Source organism: Nestor notabilis, unplaced genomic scaffold (genome assembly GCF_000696875.1).
Source record: "Nestor notabilis isolate BGI_N333 unplaced genomic scaffold, ASM69687v1 scaffold4095, whole genome shotgun sequence".
NCBI classification, from domain to species: Eukaryota; Metazoa; Chordata; class Aves; order Psittaciformes; family Psittacidae; genus Nestor; species Nestor notabilis.
Genome location: NW_009927793.1, coordinates 30,990 through 46,806, shown reverse-complemented (window position 1 = coordinate 46,806; position 15,817 = coordinate 30,990). Strand labels below are relative to the sequence as shown.

General features: G+C 36.6%; 1 pseudogene; it reads left to right on the top strand.

Moving 5' to 3' along the window:
* The first annotated feature begins 1,080 nt into the window (after positions 1-1,080).
* Positions 1,081-2,460, top strand: LOC104405482 (annotated as a pseudogene).
* Positions 2,461-15,817: the final 13,357 nt, after the last annotated feature.

Genomic DNA, 15,817 nt, shown 5'->3' with positions numbered 1-15,817 from the left:
AGATTGGCAGTGAATGTACAAATAGTACTACTATGGAGCTCAGTGGGAAGGAGAGAAAAAGAGAAGATGGATATCATTACAGAATTCCTAACATCCTCTTATTATATTTAGCCCAGTGGGAACTCAGTTTTCAAAATTACTTTGCTGCTTTTCAGAATTAGGGTTACTGAGAAAATAGATGTTTTCTGGAACTTACATGATTCTCAGACCTTAATGTCAATCTTCAGCTTTTGAGAATCACAAGACCACCTCTGAAGGTATCAGAGTATTTGAAAAAAAAGTAAATTTTGCAAATATAAGATTTCCAAGAAAATTTTGTGCACCCTGTGCCCTCTTAAGCAACTCTGTTCTGTATCTCTGTGAACTACTGGCAAATTTGTAGCATTTTCTTCAAGATAGTCTAGCTTTTCTTGTCTTCCCAGTTTACATCTATCTTTCCCAGTATAAAATTCCTCATAGACCTGAACAAATGGGAAATTTCTGTATAGTTTCTACTTAAGATTGGAAATAGACAACTAGGTCACCGACCTGAGACTTTGAAAGCCTCTGGTAACTAGGGAACAGATGTACAGAAGGGTCCATATATACACATACCTACTGACACTGCAGCACTCTGTTGAAAAATTCACTTTTAACACTAATGAACAAATGTCTCCAGGACTCCCTTCTTCTAAGTAGTTAGTAGAGAAACAGACAGAAGTCAAAATAGAAAAGCAGGACCCAGATACTATCAGCATTCATTTTTCTGCCAGTCTTTGAGGGAGTGTTCCATAATCACACAGTACCCAATGCTATTTATTTCTTTGTAATTTAAATAAAATAAAAACAGCAGCTGCAGAAATTGTCAGCTGTAATGGTTATAGCATTACCTTTATGATGCCATTTACTGCATCTTTCCACAGAGGAATTATCGTTTTTATTTATGCCACTGCTTTCATCTGCATGATGTCCTAATACCCATCATGGCAAAAGTTCCATCATTTTTGCAGTATTTGTTTTATATGCTGCAGAAGACATTCTAGTTCTTGCATTTTATTGGTCAGATAATGGCTGAGTCGAGACCTGCTGGTCAAACTAAAGGGAAGAAGGAAAAAGGCAAGGGAATCAGGGACAGATATCCGGGCAAGAGTATAGGGACACTGCCCAGTTGTGCAGAGATGGGCTTAGGAAGGCAGAGGCGCAGCTGGAGCTGAACTCAGCAAGGGATGCAAAGATAAACAAGAAGGGATCCTACAGGTATGTCAGCCAGAACAGGAAGGCCAAGGAAAGTGTGCCCGTGATGAGCAAGACATGTGAATTGGTAACAACAGGCAAGAACGCTGAGGTACTCAACAACTATTTTTCCTCATTCTTTACCAGCAGGCTCTCTCCCCACACCTCTTAAGTGGATGAACTGCAAGGCAGGAACTGGGGGATCAAAGTACCTCCCACTGTATGTGAAGATCAGGTTGGTGGCCATTTGAGGAACCTGAACGTACTTAAGTCTATGGGACCTGATGAGATCCATCGCAGAGTTCTGAGTATTTGCAAAGCCACTCTCAATAATATTTGAGAAGTCATGGCAGTCAGGCAAGGTCCCTGGTGACTGGAAAAAGTCAGACACATTTATAAAAAGGGTGGAAAGGAGGACCCTGGGAACTACCGACCCCTCAGCCTCACCTCTGTGCCTGGGAAGATCACGGAACAGATCCTCCTAGGAGCCATGATAAGGTGCATGAAGGAAAAAGAGGTGAATTGAGACAGCCAGCATGGCTTCATCAAGGGCAAGTCCTGCCTGGCCAACCTAATGGCCTTCTATGATGGAGTGACTATATCAGTGGACAAGGGAAGGGCTATAAATGTCTATTTGGATTTCTGCAAAGTCTTTGACACAACCATCACAACATCTTTCTCTCCCCACACGGGAAAGATATGGATTTGATGGGTGAACTGTTTGGTGGATAAGGAGTTGGCTAGGTGGTCACATCCAGAGGGTAGTGGTCAATGGCTCAATGTCTGGATGGACACCAGTGACAAGTGGCATCCCTCAGGGGTCTGTACTGGAACCAGTGATGTCTAATATCTTCATCAACAACATAGTAAGATTGAGTGCACTGTCAGCAAGTTTGCAGATGACACAAACTGAGTGGTGCTGTTGACATGCCTGGGGGACAGGAAGCTACCCAGAGGGACTTGGACAAGCTCAAGAGGTGGGCCTGTGTGAACATCAGGAGATCCAACAAGGCCAAGTGCAGGGTCCTGCATCTGGGTTGGAGCAACCCCCAGTATCAATACAGTCTGAGGGATGAAGGAATGGAGAATACCCCTGAGGAAAAGGACTTGGTACTGGTGGATGAAGGATTGGACATGAGCCGGCAGTGTGTGCTTGCAGACCAGAAGGCCAATTGTATCCTGGGCTGCAGCCAAAGAAGCGTAGCCAGCCGGTCAAGGGAGGTGATTCTGCCCCTCCACTCTACTCTTGTGACTCCCCACCTAGAATGCTGTGTCCAGCTCTGGAGTCATCAGCAGAGGAAGGGCATGGACCTGTTGGAAAGGGTCCAGAGGAGAGCCACAGAAGTGGTCAGAGGGGTAGAGCACCTCTCCTATGAGGAAAGGCTGAGAGAGTTGGGGTTCTTCAGCCTGGAGAAGAGAAGGCTCAGGGGAGACCTGATTGTGGCCTTTCAGTTCTTAAAAGGGGCCTATAAGAAAGATGGAAAAGGACTTTTTAGCAGGTCCTGTTGTGATAGAACGAGGGCTGATAGTTTTAAACTAAAAGAGGGGAGATTCAGGCTGGATGTGAGGAAGAAATTCTTTACAATGAGGGTGGTAAAATACTGGCACATGTTGCCCAGATTGGTGGTGGATGCATCATCCCTGGAGAAATTCAAGGCCAGGCTGGATGTGGTTCTGGGCAACCTGATCTAGTTGAAGATGTTCCTCCTCGTTGCAGGGGGCTTGGACTAGATGACCTTTGAGGGTCCCTTCCAACCCAATCTATTCTGATTTTATCATTCTATACCTTTCATTACCAGTATACGAATTGTTGGGGGTTTTTTATGGGTTTTTTTTGTGTGTGTGTTGTTTTTTGTTGTTTTGTTGTTGTTTGGTAATTTTTGATTTTTTCTTCCAGGTATTTGTTTGGTGGGTTTTTTTGCCGGTTGGTTGGTTGGTTTGGGTTTTTTTTTTGTTCTGCTGCTTTCAGTTTTTTAGGAGTAAATGTAGGTGGTAATTTCTAACTTTGTGATGCTGGTAATCATATGGGTCTTTACTGAACAGTATTCATTCTCGAACATGAGAAAATGCTGTATCCAACTGAAACCACACTACTCTGTGTGCTGGGTAAATAATTGAGCAAAGCCAGTGATTGAAATGCAGCTTCCCTTTTGACATATGCAAGTTCCTTTCAAGCACCCAAATCTCCTTCAAAATGTGTTCAGGTAGAAGGAACACTGATGCGTCTTTGAGCTCTGTCCGTACCATGGTGCATAAGGGTCTGAAAACAAGAACTTATCTGTGCTTTTATAGGATGGCATGAAGTGAACATTCTAAACTTGAAAACTCTCTCTTTTACCTTTTCCTGGTGCTTTGTAGCTCCATATTTGTCCCAAGCAGAACACTTGCAAAATCCTGTAACTTACAGATTTTAGTGCTCATCATATCATTTTCATATTGTTTTCTTTTGGCTTGAGTATGTGGTTAAAAAAAAAAAAAAGTCAACAGTATTGTAAAATAAATAAAATGCACTTCCACGAGTAGAATACTAAATTGCTCTGTTTACAAAAGAACAGGAAAAGAGGAGGGAGAGAAATGTCATTTTCAATTAACAATTTTCTGGTCTAAGCTAATATCTTTTATTGTTCCAGCAATTTAGCTGCATACTGGTTTCTACAAATGCAGTACAAAAGAAGAGAAAGGGAGAAATAAACCCTTGGCTCAGTAAAAAAATCCTGCACTGTGGGTTTTGACAGAGTTTAAAAATAAAACTGAGACAAGGTAAGTCTGGATTTTTTTTGCAGTTTAAATTGCACACTGACCCTTTAAACTCTGTTCCAAGCACTATAGCCTTAGGCAAAGCCACAAGGCATAACCATCCCCTGTAGTGTGACTTCATCATAGGATCTCACCTCCCTGCCTAGCCAGTCCCAAAATATCTAGTCATTTTTCTTGCCCCACTTTCAGTATGCTTTCATATATCCTAACATAATGAAAAGTAGCTGCTACTGCTAGCCCTTTATACATGATGAAATCCATTGAAGAGGTGAAGGTAAAAAAACTGTTACTTTCCCAGCTAACATTCAGAGAAGAAAGTTTTAAAATAAGGTTAATTCCTCCTGCCCCTCAACCTCCCTCATGAAATTAAAAATTGTTTTGCTTTCTAGAGAATAAATAATAAATAATGAGAAAATAATTCCTGGAGTTATTTATCTATCTGTAACTCACATTTAAAAAATGATACTGCAGTAGAAAGAATTTAAGAACATTTTCAGTCAGAATGTGGATCTGACTAAATCTTAAATCTCAGATTTTTAATAGTCAAGCAGAATAATTAGGCAGTAAATATGGGTTTTTTAGTCTGACATAAGCCTATTCACTGCTAAAATAAAGTAAAAAAAACTAATGTAAGCCATAAAACCATTTGAAATTGGTATTATTTCCTTCTTTATATAGGCCTGCACCTTCATGAATTATTTATAAGATATAGGTTTTAATTTTTATAAAGTAAAAAAGTTGTATTCTCAAACAAAAATTGAATTAAGATAACAACTTGTGCTGACCTCCCCTGTTCTGTGCCCTATTTGTAGTACAGATTTACGGATTTTTAAGGCAAAAACTTATTTCAGTTCCATTTCCAAGTGGCTTAATACACACCAAGCAAAAAAACGAATAACTGTAAAAGCTGCCGCAATTAAACAAGAAATCTATGCTCTTGACTGCCTGAAATATAAACAGCAGGACCTACTTAAAAATATCACAGTCACAAGCTGAGAGTTTTGTGTAGAATCATGATGACAATCAGCAAAACTGTGGAACTGGTGTTCTATTCTTTCAACTGAGCGCTTCTCTGGTCATGTCAACTTAAAAACAAACAAACACACAAATAAAAAAAAACAAATCTGAAGAAATGCTGCTATCAGAGAAATTGCTGGGGGAAAATAACACAGTCATAGCACAAAATAGAATATCTAAACATTAATTAAAGCTATGTGGTCAACAACTTCTAAATTCAAAAATCTTCTAAAGCATCTGTATGCATTCACCTATCATTATTGCTTGCTGTCTTCTAATTTTGTATCAGGTCTCTGGTCTCCTTAGATCATTATCATTCTGTGGGGTAAAGCCTCGGTTCTAATTGGAGACCATGTTCCTCCGCATAGAAAACCTTGTTGTTATTTTCAACATAGTAGCCTTCTGAGCTTGCCAAAAAGGGGTTATCAGAGAAATCCCCCCAAAGCCTCATAATTTGCTGGACAGATAAAGCTGAATCCCACAGTTCTACTCTGCAGGTTTGTCTGACATCAGAACTTCAGTCTGTAGACTCCAGCCACTACTGCTTACAACTCTGTTACGTAAATTTTGGGAGAGTTTATGCTGACACGAGTTACAATTTAATTAAAAAAGCAGCAACTTCCCATTGATTGCCTTTCCTTTGCATTTTCCTTTTGAGACTTGCTTCCTGCCATACCACTCTTGAAGATGATTCTGTATCAAGCCACTTAACCTCAAGGAAAGAGAGAAATGGCTTTATTTTCCCATTTTTTTATACTTTGATGCCACCATATGTCAAACTCCTTTGTTTTACATACAAGACATTCATTACTTCAGTTATCACATCCAGAAAGGAGTGATGTTTTTAACTGTTTGACAAGCTTGCCTGGGATAATTTAATTGAAATTCAGGTGTTTCTCAGGCTGATAAAAATCTACCTAGAAACATAAAATATTACAATTCAGGTTCTGGAATGCTGCGGTTAAAATATTCTAGAAGATCATAGTGGCTTGTTAACACGTGTCAAGAGATTCCTGGTAATTTTTGCTTATTATTCTTTCTTTCACATAGAAAATAATCAAAAGAATGAAGAGTATCTTTAATAAAAATGTATACAAATTTTACCTACAATTTGAGATATGTATATCCACACAAGATACTCATTCTGTCCCATCTCATCGAAAATTAGTATCTAAAGCCCGTAAAAATTGGTTTGTGTTCTATACCAATTGCTAACTCTGCATGTGTTTTGTTAAAAGTAACACCATTGTTGCTCTAAAGGGAATATTCCTTTAGCTCATTAGAATACAGTCCGTGTTTTGATGCAGTTGACATGTTCAAGAGCAATCTATATAGAACAAGATACTCCACAGGGCACCTGCCCTTCAGCCACTGGACTGACTTGCAGACAGAGCAGGTACACAAAGCCAGTAGGTTTGTATTCAGCACACAGCACTGGGTGGTTTCCAGAAGTAAACACTGGCTCTGATGGCAGGCATGAACCGTAAATTTGCTCTTGAGAGTTGTCACCAAAATGTAATATAGAAAAACCTCATGTCTCCTAGCTCACAATTTAGCATCTTATATGGCACCATCTAGGTCATGATTTAGTATCTTATATGGCACTATTGCTTGTTCAGTCTTCCTCAAGTTCTCAGATTTGTGAATTAAGAAAAGAAAATACTAAATAACTGGAGCACACAAAAACATAGGGGGCAGGGGATGTGTGTGTATGTGTGCGATATTCCAGAGCAAGCAATATTTGAAAAAGCAAGTCAAGTAGAGAAATAACTTAAAAAAAAAAAAATACGCCTCTCGGATGTTCTCAATGCACTAGTGTTTTCTCTTGCTCGCTCCCTTATATCTCTGTTCCATCTGCTGAGTTTTGTATCTTCAAACCACAGCACTCCATTGTCTTAACAATGCTTAAATTACCTTTCCAATAACTTGTTTCTCTCTCCCATAGCTTCTCAAAAGATAGTGGATAATTAGTGCACATTTTCCTACTTGAAAAGAGTTATCCTTGCATCTTAGCAGAATATTGTAATTTTAATTTAACTTGGACTGACTTCTAACAGTTACCTGAAACAGAACCCAGATATTGCAGATTACATCAGAACATTACTCTAGTTCTATTGGTACCCTTGAATTTCAACTCCCAGGCTAATGTGATTCTGATAACACTTGACAGATGTTTAGCTCTCCCTTTGTACATTTCATTTACCTTTCACCACAGTGTTTGGTATTCCCATGCTTTCGCCTCATCAGAAGAGAAATTTTTTTCTACATTCAATTTAGGGTGTATACTGAATAATTATGCAATTCACTAGAAACACTAGAAAATAAATTATTTTTAGCATATCAGAGACTCTGCACATGAGCTACTACTAACCCAAATAATCTGATGATAAATTGCTATGATGCATTCAACGCACTCTCTTGTGCCTCAGAATTTATACTATGACGAATCCTTTTACACTGTACAAACAGTTCAGCAGTTCCTGAAAGTCAGTTATGGTTAGGACAGAGAGAAGGAGGAAAATTTGCCTTTTAGAAGAATCCTAGGAATTAGATTAATTTACAAGACTTACAGTAAAATTAATGTCTTTATTTTAGTTTAATTCAAGCTTCAGATTATTGTATAAACTGGGGTGGGGAGAAAAAATATTGGATATACTGTGGTTTAGCTCAAGGGTTCACAAATGGTGAGGTAAAGTCTATAAACCATTATGATTCTAAAAAGTAAGCATTGAGGAGAGGATAAAGCCCAATAGCTTTTGAAATGGTGATAGTTTTTCTATATAAGTAACAGCTTGTCTTTTTTTTTTCTTCTTTTTAAATAAAAGCAAGACTTTTAAATAATCTCAGTGCTCAAATAGTAGTTTGTTTTGGTTTTTTTTCCTGGAAAATGCCAAATATTCCCACAGTTGACAACACTCAGATAACTTCCGCTCTAGTGGTACCCCAGTGACTCAAACTGAATGTCAACTGCTTTCTGGCATTAGTTTCCAACCAGTTCAAGTGTGACTAATTTTAGATGATACAGATGCAGTGTTAAACAATCAAGAACATGTTACGCAGCAGTCAGTTATGATAAAGAAAACCCTGTAGCAAATTTTTCTGTGCAGGAATAAGCTTTGAATATCTATGTTTCTGTTAATAATAATAGTAATGATAATAACAACTAGCAGATAAAAATAAAGGCTTCAGTAGGGCTTTTAGTAATGGTGTAATGATGTACGTTAAACTTGTGAAAACTGCAAGCTAAACTGTTCTTAATAAATTAAAAATACAAGTATATATCTATAAGTATATATATTTATATGTATAGACAAATATGGTATATTTACACATATCTATGCTTATATATTCATATATGCAAATATAGTATGTGTATATATATACATAAGTGTATATATTTGTATATATTTAGATATTTAAGAAGTTTCAATATACTTATATTGCCTTGTGCTCTGGATCACCAGTCTTATCTGCCCCTTACCAACAGTGATAGTTGTGTAGCAAAGTCCTAAAAATAGGAGCATCTGCCAGGTTATATGACTCCAGAAACCTAAAAACCCAATAATAGAACTGAAGCAATATTAACAGTAGGTTTAGCTATAGTAATGCACTGTCTTCAGTCTTCTAGAGATGCACAAGCAAGTCAATATACTTAGGATGTTTTGTGCTTCTTCGGCACACTTCTTAGAGAAAAAGACTGAACCTGACATGAAATAATCCATCTGAGAGTTCATGCCACATGTTCTTTTCATGAAGCCAGGTGTACTGCAGACACCCTGAACATCTGTTAGCACTTGTGAGAAAGCCAGCTGGGTATAGTTTGTTTCTGGCCAAACTTAAACCTATATAACTATTTTCCCATGTTTATTAACTATCTTAGTTTCATGGCCAACTGGGAATTTTCGGAAGATTTTAGAAAGAGTTCAGCTTGGCTCTAAACAAAAAAATGTTTCCTTCAACTTTCTTCCTGTAAGAACTGTGGCATTTGCTGCATTTTTATAGTGCTAGGCAACAAACATGGAATAAATCCACAATACCTTTAAAAGTTTCCTTTATTCTGAATTTTGTCTCTAAAGATAATTTTTTTTTTTTTGGTAGCTTTATAGATATTTCAACACTTTGCATTTCTCTTTTTAACACTTTTTTTTCTCATCATATGCCTTCACTTCTATACTAACCCTGTACTTTAAGCCAAATTTGAACCAATAATTCTATTTCCCTCACAGTTCAGAAAATAACTTTAAAACTCTTAAGATACAGAAGACTTGACTTAAAGAATTGGATTGTCGTGAATAAGGATGTACAAATTGTATTTTTAACAATTTTCTTCCCAAATTATATTATTTTTCGAAGAAGTTCTTAAGACCACAGGAAGAAAACAATCCACAGAACCATAAAGTTGAGGAAAAAATGTATCCATGTATTGTATAACTGCCTAAGCAAGCATTTCAGTGAAATTTCTATATCGTATTTCTTATACTTACCTTTGAGAAAGGTAGCAACACTGGATGATCTTGATCCCTATTGTCAGGTTAGAGGAAAACTAGGGCAGTACAATCCAACAAGTGAAGCTTTTTTAACAGTTCTAGAAAGACTGTTTGATTCCTTCCCACTGAATGATAGGTTCTTACAGGAAACTATTAGCACAGGAAAAAAAAATCATTTGATATGGAAAAAAGTTATCCATCAGTCATCTTACTAACTGATTTCTTATTCCTTTTTCTAGCCAATATTCAGTGTTTAGAAAAACTTTGGAATGTTTCTTCTGCTTTCTCCAGGTTAAACCAAATGATTGTAAAGTCATTACTGTGAGACTGAAAATCTCTAATGAAGTCAAAGAAGGAAAGAATTAGAATTCAGAACAAACAAGACAACAAGCAGGCCACAAAAATACTGACGAAATATTTTATATTGCAAATATGTTCTATAGTGAAAAAGCTGCTGCTGAGCAATGGCATTCTTTCTGCAGTGTTTCACAGTCAGGTATAGTAACTTACCATGCTAAATCATTAGTCTTGCAGATGCTGGGTACCCCCCCACTGTAACCACCACAGGAAGGATACTGTAGTGTGCCACATTAACTTTCTGTGAGATGTTCTTTCAATAGTTGTGCAGATCCTCCTCTGATTAATGAAACAAGCTATATATAAATAAATCCTATTACTGAAAAGGCTCATCAAAGATTTGTTAGAATAGTTTGTCATAAATGTTGAATAACTTAGAACATGGTGCTGAGGATGATTAAAATGATTACGTTAATCTGCATAGTTCCACTACACTACTTTCTCATTCTCAATGCTAGTATCACGTTATCTGAGAAGACAGAGAAGAGGAGATGTTCAGTGTGAAGACTATTAAGCATTATACTTTCCCAAACTACCCTATAATTTCTATGTAGTGAAAATAAACTTTTCCTTTTTTGGTCAATTTAAGATTAAGAAATAGCACAGTATTAAACAAAGGAACTAATAAATTCACACCATATAGTTTCTTCAGACATTAGTCAAATATTTTAACGTGTCCTGCTCTAAAGTATATGTAAACTAAAGGATGTAGGAAATTATGACATATTGTGAGTTTAAAAGTAGTGTTTTTCTTAAGCAACAAGAAGTCTAACAGATGCCATTAAATGAGAAATCAGATTCTGTTCCCATTCAGATTGATAAGACTTCGGCTACTGTAGCCTTACTAGTGTTAAAATTCTTCACCTGCAGAGAAAAAGAAATCCAATGTTTCTACGATTAATATATTTTCAAGAGATTCCTAAAAAAAAAAATGATTCTTTTAATATATCTGCAACAGTATCACAGTCACTTAGAAATTTGGGGCAATAGTAGAATTCAATCTTGTCTGTGTACTTACAGGCCTAAGAAAAGTAAACATTTCACTTACTACAGTAGGATCAGTCATATAGAAACAGATAACTTTAAAGTGCCTGTAAGAGATTCTTCTGAGTCAAAGCCCATAACTTGTATAATAAATGGGCTACGTCACATCTGTCCAGGGTATTTAACACTCAGAATCATCAAATCCACTTATCAAATGTTGTACTCTTGACTTTTTAGCTCTACACTTAATCCACTGCTTTTGAGGCTTGTCCAGTTCTTTTACTGACCATTATCATAAAAACTGTGCAACCACTGCCCACTCTAGACAGGGTGTCTAAGCTGTACACCTAGCCTATGCATATAATAGGAACAGATCTGGATTTCTATAGTATTAGTATCCTCATCACGGAAAGAAAAAAACAAAACAAAACAAAGCAAAACTAAACTAAATTAAACTAACAAACAAAACCACACAGAAAAACAAACAAAGAAAGTATTCCTGTCTGTCTAGTTGGAAAACTTGACTAAAATTTGCCTGGTCTGATGTCAGAAGATACCCAAAAATGGCTTAATGTGGGTTAAGAGAAAAATGGTGATGAGTACTGCTAGTGCTGACAGCTACTGACATATGCTGCATTAAAGAAGTCTAATAGTTCTCTAGCATTTAAAAAGTAGGACCTCAGGTGTCAGGAAATATTATGAGGAAAATCTTAGGCAAACTTTTAAGATTTGCATCCTGGACTAAATTTCTCTTGTAAACTTTATTATGAAACCAGCCCTTGCTGTTATTAATTATTTTAAAGTTTTTCTTTCATACAGAAATACAAAAATAATTTAAGAGGATTGCTCCACGTATGAAACATCACCCCATATTAAAACATCTCCTCACAAGAAACTTTATATTATATTTAAATTTAACTTTCCTAATAAAGAAAAGACTATACATTGTATGTAAATACTAAAATAAAAATTTCAAACCCGTAGTTAAAATTACTTTAAATCCTTGCATATATGCAGAATTGGAAGCAGTCCCAATCCTTCTCAAGTTCTGCAACATCTGTGCTAAAGCAGAAACTCTATTTCCCTTGGAATGTTAGCCACCTGCAAAATGCTATTGACCACAAGAAGCTGAACTTTAAAGAAGCTGATTCCGTCCTACTTGCCTGCTACAACATTTTAGAAGGGACTAGAGAATTTTCAAGTATTCCTTACAGAAATTTCTATTCAAAATTTTTTCCTGAATACTCATTAACCTGTGCTCCATCATGTCTTTGTATTCGTGCATGTTCTCACACAGGCAAGTACAAAACATATGCACAGTTCAAGTTTGAAGTTGAAGATAAAATTTTCAATGTTAGTTTCATTAAGAACATTTACACAATTATGTTAGTAGGTTGGAATGACAAACAGAAATTATCCAAGGAAAGTTTTATACCCAAGAAAAAATTTCTTTTCTGGTTCTGTGTCATAAACTTCATCAATAAACACTGTTCCTTTTAAGATAGAGTCACAGAATCATTTAATCAACTAGGCTAGAAAAGACCTTTAAGATCATCAAGTCCAAGAGATGCCTAACTTTGGCCTGGCCATAATATTTCAAATGATAGTTGAAGAAATTTCCATTTCTTTGTCCTCTTTGAAGAAATTTCAACTCCTGACAGCATCTTATGATAGTTGAGACACCACCACCTCCCCACCCCCCGACCCCCACCATAATCTGGACAAATTCCCAAAATTACATTCCTTTTGCAGTCTAAGTAATTTAAATTATGCTTTATCATCTCTTCTAAACTCTTTTCTGTTTCTTTGCACTGCCGACCAGTTCATCTAATCTCCCAGGCAGTTGTATTACAGTAACTGTATTACAGCAATTGCTATGAATGTATGCACACCGACAACTTCCTTACCATATTCAGATACCTCCAGGATGCTTAAGTTATAAAAGGTCTGATCAGAAAAAAACGCCAGCACAGCTGTGTCTGTGCTGCTTCTCAAGCTCAGTGGCATCATACTATGACATTGACTCAGTATTTCTTATTTTTATTCAAAATAAGAAATTCCTAATTAGTTATCTGTTCCATTCCCCAAATTGGTTCTGTTTTCCCTTCTGTTCTCCCGTTACAAAGCCACAACACCTAACAGTCTTTATTAGAGGAACTAATGAGATCAGATCTTGAGACCGTGCGGCTGCAAGCTGTAGTATGTGTCAATCAATTCATACAATTGTTCAAGTTCAATTTATTCTTTGGGATTTGAGGTCAGTAACAACAGCAGGAAAAGAGGCAGGAATAGGGTAAAAGGACACTAAATTCTGTGCCTTTTTGGCCTAAAAAATTTGTTTCAGAAGGAATTTTACTGTAGAGATAAGCAATTCAAGGTCAAGTAGTCACAGAATTTAGTATCTCCAGAAAAATGATTCTAGGGAGACAAGCTTCATGCATGCAGAAGGAAATCACTTCTGGCTGAATGATTTAAAAGCTTTAAAAGGCTAGAATCTAAAATTCAAGCAAATAGATTTTTCTTGCATCTCTTGTATGTTTAATAAAGGAAATGATAGTTCTTTGGGAAAAGCACTAGCAGGAAAGGGCTAAACAGATTTTATATCTCCCTAAATCATTGATAGACTATGACTCAGAAGTCCTTTAATTTATACTGCATGACCTACTTTCCTGCCTAGGCATTGAAAGTGCATCTCAGTTACTAGGACAAAGGTTGTTCTTGTTTGAAAGATGTAAATCCAGCTAAATTCACACAGCTTTCCACATGAGTGTAAATCAGGAATAACTGCTCCTGAATAGGACACCAAACGGCACATAGAGATTCATAATCAAGAACATAATTTGACCCACTGAGAATGTGACATTTTAAAGTAAAGAACAGTGAAATTATGGCCTATTCCTTTGATTTAAAAGACTCTCTGACAATTTAGTACGTCATTGGAGCACCAAGACTTTGCCTTAATCAAAAGTGAGTAACTGAGCATAATGATCTATGGCCAACAGGACATTGCAAACAAGAACTGGACATGGGTGGTACATATGGACTAATAAGTGCCAGGAGAACACCTGAAACTGATGGAAATGCATAGTGTGGTACCCTTGTGTGCTGATGTGGCTGGTGACTTGAGACATCTGGCTATAAACCCCTCCAGTAATAGTATCAGGGAAAGACTGGCACAGATGTCTGACACCACGTAGAAGAAGAAGAGCAAAGGTGCAACAAGGTACAAGGTTAACACATCGGTGCGAGGCCCCTTCCAGATCCCACCATGGGGCAGCTGGAGAAAGTGTCATGTTTCTTCCAGCCTCATCTGTGTCCCTGGCAGTCAGTTAACAGTAAATTTGTGTGTGTGTGCTGTGTAAAGCCCTCCCTCAGACAGCCTGTACCTCTGTTAGACTGCTTAAGAAACTGAGTTTAGCACAGTCAGATTGTCTGGTGTTTCTTTTTCCCCTTATTGCTTATAAACGTTTAAAATGTGCATTCCATATAGCAAAAGAGACTAACCTTGTCCTGGCTGGATCAGTATTATATACAACACTACAACTCATCTGGGTGATACATATACACATATCAATATCAAATGTCTTGGAACTTGTTTTTATTGCCTTTATTCTCATGTAGTAGTAGGTTATAATTCTGAGTAATTTGCTAAATAAACCACTACTTAACTCAAAAGCAAGAGAGTTTGCATTTGACAGTAGGATGGCTTTTTCAGAAAGGCAGTCACAAAGCTCCTGAAGAAATATCAAAATACCAGTATCTTATTATAGGAATTTTTAATCTCTTCTCAATTAAAAAAAAAAAAAAAAGGAAAAATTAAAGTATTTTGAGGAATTACTAAATCAGAAATTATAGTGGTTGGAAAAAATAACCAGGGATCCAGAATATCAGTTCAGAAGGAATGGAAAAGGAGAAAATTTATATTGTCAGAGGGCCTTTTATTTTTTTATTTGGTTTATGTATTGTTAAGAAATCTAGAGCTAGTAGGGAATAACAGTATATGGCAATCTTTTCTTTAATGGAGAAAAGAAGAAACATTTTGAGAGTTTTCAAATTAGATGTATTTTGCTTTTTTCTCACACTTGCTGTAAAATAATCTGTTGTTAATAACTATCTCTACTTTTCCCCGTACCCAGATAACATTAAAATTTAAATGTGAATCCACACCCCCCAAAATGTAGACAACTCCACCTGGAAGAGTTATATTTCCTTGAAACATCACTGGTCTACAATTCTTTTTTTTTTTTTCATTATCTCCTTTATACGTTCATTAGTGGTCCTCAAGTCAGCCTAGCCTATTTTGCTCATGCCCTGTGATCAAACAGATAGATATTGTCCATAATGTAATGATTACAGTGCATATGTCCAGGTTAGATGCATTAACCTGAGGTACTTTTAATAATCCAATTTGAGGCACCTACACCAATCAGATAAACAAGATGCTACCATGTACTTCTACACTATACCTTCACCATGGTTCTGCATGGATTTGCATTTGATTTGACCATTCCTTGGCTTGAAAAATCCATAAGTGCTCATTACTCACTACAGTATGAGGTGCTTTCAGATTTATGGGATCCCATGGAGTTCCTGAAAGAGTGCTTCAGGGATTTTATGGGCACAGAAATCCATGTATTAATGTTCATCAGGCACAATATGCTGCATACAGCAGGTGATGCATTCAAATGTGCAATAATCTTAAGTAACCTTTTAGAGAAGGTTTTTGATCACCTTTTGCTCAGACAAAACTTCTTAGAATTAACGAAAGTGTTGTATTATGAATGTTCCCTTACATTAAAGATAAGCTTTAATAACCTGAAAACAAATGTTAATTCTCTTTAATGGCTGTTTCATTTTCAAGCTGTTTTGTTATGGACTCAGGTTTGTATCTATCTTTTTTGTATCTCTAATGAGGCTTGAATCCTGTTTAGCAACTTCACATCTGAAATAAATTTATTTTCTCTTAGAAATATTTTACATTAATGTCAAATTGGGAAAAGTTG